General features: G+C 40.6%; 1 pseudogene across 1 annotated transcript; it reads right to left on the reverse strand.

Annotated features, from left to right (window-relative positions):
• Positions 1–306: 306 nt before the first annotated feature.
• Positions 307–857, reverse strand: LOC308418944 (high mobility group protein B3-like; annotated as a pseudogene). Its single transcript has one exon. The product of its transcript is annotated as a high mobility group protein B3-like (transcript).
• Positions 858–3,038: the final 2,181 nt, after the last annotated feature.

Here is a 3,038-nt window from a genome sequence, read left to right on the forward strand (position 1 = left end):
AAGGTGCCAGAAACATCTTCGAATGCCTTGTCACATCAACAGCAAAGTGCACTGAGTGAGGAGGGTGCGAGAGTACCTTTTCATTTGAACAAAGTTTGAAGCTGTGTACAACTTTAATACAGTTTCAGGGTGCTCCGGACATGCACAGCTACTTCATGCAAACCACTGACACTTTGAGAAACTACAATGTGATCCTGAACAAGTTTTGTAATTAAACCTAACAGGGGCAATAGACACGACTCAATTAAGAGATGTGTTGATCAGAGCTCTCTCTTACTCTAAGGTATTCACAAGGAGACAGAGTTTTTATTTATCTTCCTCTTCCTCTTCCTCCTCCTCTTCTTCCACCCTTTTCTGGGCAACTTTAGTAGGACCCTTGGTGCCATCAAACTTCCATTTAGTCTTACAGCCAGCATCATCCTCCTCATACTTCTCCTTTAGCTTTGCTGCCTTGGTAATGTAAGGCTGTTTTTCACTGTCACTGAAGTTATTCCACATCTCCAATGGAGATGCCAGGGTTTGTGGATTTGATCTTGGGGTGGAATTCAGAGCAGAATAAGAAAAATCCCGATGCGGTTCTTTTGGGGGGGCATTCAAGTCCTTCTTGCCTCCTTTAGCTGGTCCATAATCTTTCATCTCCCGATCATAGTGTACTTTATCCGTTTTTGCCATTTCATCAGACTTTGATAACTCTTTGCTGACACTGCCTTCTACCTCTCAGAGCACTTCTTGGAAAACTCGGCAAAATTGATTGGAACCTCTGGGTTTTTCTTTCTATGTTCTTCCCTGAATGTCTGCACAAAGAAGGCATAAACAGACATTTTGCTCTTTGCTTTCTTGGGATCACCTTTAGCCATCCTGACTGTATTGTTTGCTAGTCTGGGCAGTGCAAGGTACTCTCCTGCTTTTCTAATCCAAGATCCCCAAATCCACGTTCCTCCACTTGCCTTCATGATGGTGCACTCACTCCTAATCACACTCTCCATCTCAGTGACTTGACACTCCCTTACATTGGGAAATGTGCCCTCCTTGGACCAAAGGCTTCATCTCACATTGATGTCAGACAATGCTATCCTCTCCTACTTATGCCACTGGAGCCATGGGTCTCTCCATGGGAACTCATTGGTTGATGTTTTAGACACTGGGAGCTCTTGGTGGTTTGGTTGGTTGATAATGTTGTTTTTCCCACGGGGTTACAAACCCTTTTGGCTCCTTCAGTCCTTTTTCTAGCTCCTTCACTGGGGTCCCTGTGTTCAATCCAATGGTTAGCTGCAAGCATCCTCAACTATTTCTGTATGACTCTGGCAGAGCATCTGCGGAGGCATTCATATCTGACTCCTACCAGTAAGCAATTCTTGGCATCTTCAACAGTGCTTGAGTTTGGTGGCTGCATATGGAGTAGATCTCCAGGTAAGGCAGTCTCTGAGTGGTCCTTTCTTTAATCCCTGATACACTATTTGTTCTTGTATTTCCTTCCATGAGAGGTTTGTTCTCCCTTCTAAGAGGCATGGAGACATCTGCATTCTGGCCTTCCTTCTTTTTGAGCTACATGTCTTTGAATTGTTTCTTGGGTATTCTGAGATTTTGGGGCTAGTACTCCATTGTGTAAATATACCACAACTTTTGCATCCATTCCTCTGTTGAAGGACATCTAGGTTCTTTCCAGCTTCTGGCTATTATAAATAAGGCTTTTATGAACATGATAGAGCATGTGTCCTTGTTATATGTTGGAATATCTTTTGGGTATATACCAAGGAATGGTATAGCAGGGTCCTCAGGTAGTACTATGTCTAATTTTCTGAGGAACTGCCAGACTGATTTCCAGAGTGGTTGTACCAGCCTGCAATCCCACCAACAATAGAGGATTGTTTCTTTTTTTCCTCATCCTCACCAGCATCTGCTGTCACCTGAGTTTTTGATCTTAGTCATTCTGACTGGTGTGAGGTGCAATCTCTGAGTGTTCATTTGCATTTCGCTGATGACCAGGGATGTTGAACATTTTTTTAGGTGCTGCTTCTCAGCCATTGGTATTTCACAGTTGATAATTCTTTGTTTAGCTCTGGACCCCATTTAAAAAATAGGATTATTTTATTCTCTGGAGTCTAACTTCTTGAGTTGTTTGCATATATTGTGTATTAGCCCTTATCAGATGTAGGATCTTTTCCCAATCTCTTGGTTTTCTTTTTGTTCTCTTTACAGAGTCCTTTGCCTTAGAGAAACTTTACAACTTCATGAAGTCCCACTTATCGATTCTTGATTTTAAAGCATAAGCCATTGATTTTCTGTTCAGGAAAACTTCATCTGTGCCTATGTGTTCTAAGCTCTTCCCCACTTTTTATTCTATTAGTTTTAGTGTACCTGGTTTTATGTGGAGATCTTTGATCCACTTGAACTTGAGCTTTGTGCAAGGAGATAAGAAAGGATTGATTTGCATTCTTCTGCATGCTGACTGCCAGCTGAACCAGCACCACTTATTGAAGAAGTTTTCTTTTTTTCCCATTGAATGTTTATAGCTCCTTTGGCAAGGATCTAGTGACCATAGGTGTGTGGGTTCATTTCTGGGTCTTCAATTCTGTTTGATCGATCTACCTGCCTTTCTTTGTAACAGTACCATTTGGTTTTTATCATGATTGCTCTATAATACAGCTTGGGTTCACGGATGGTGATTCCTGGGAAGTTCTTTTATTTTTGAAAATAGTTTTCGATATCCTGAGTTTTTTTTTTGTTATTCCAAATGAATTTACAAATTGCTCTTTCTGACTCTAGGAAGAATTGAGTTGAAATTTTAATGGTGATTGCATTGAATCTGTAGATTGCTTTCAGCAAGATGGCCATTTTTACTATGTTTATTCTTCTAATCCATGAGCATGAGAGATCTTTCCATATTCTGAGATCTTCTTCAATTTTATTCTTCAGAGATTTGAAGTTCTTGTTATACTAATCTTTTACTTGCTTGATTAGGGTCACACCAAAGTATTTTATATCATTTTTGACCATTGTAAACGGTGTCAATTCCTCAATTTCTTTCTCAGCCTGTT

This window comes from Micromys minutus, assembly GCF_963924665.1.
Source record: "Micromys minutus genome assembly, chromosome: 3".
In the NCBI taxonomy this organism is placed as follows: Eukaryota; Metazoa; Chordata; class Mammalia; order Rodentia; family Muridae; genus Micromys; species Micromys minutus.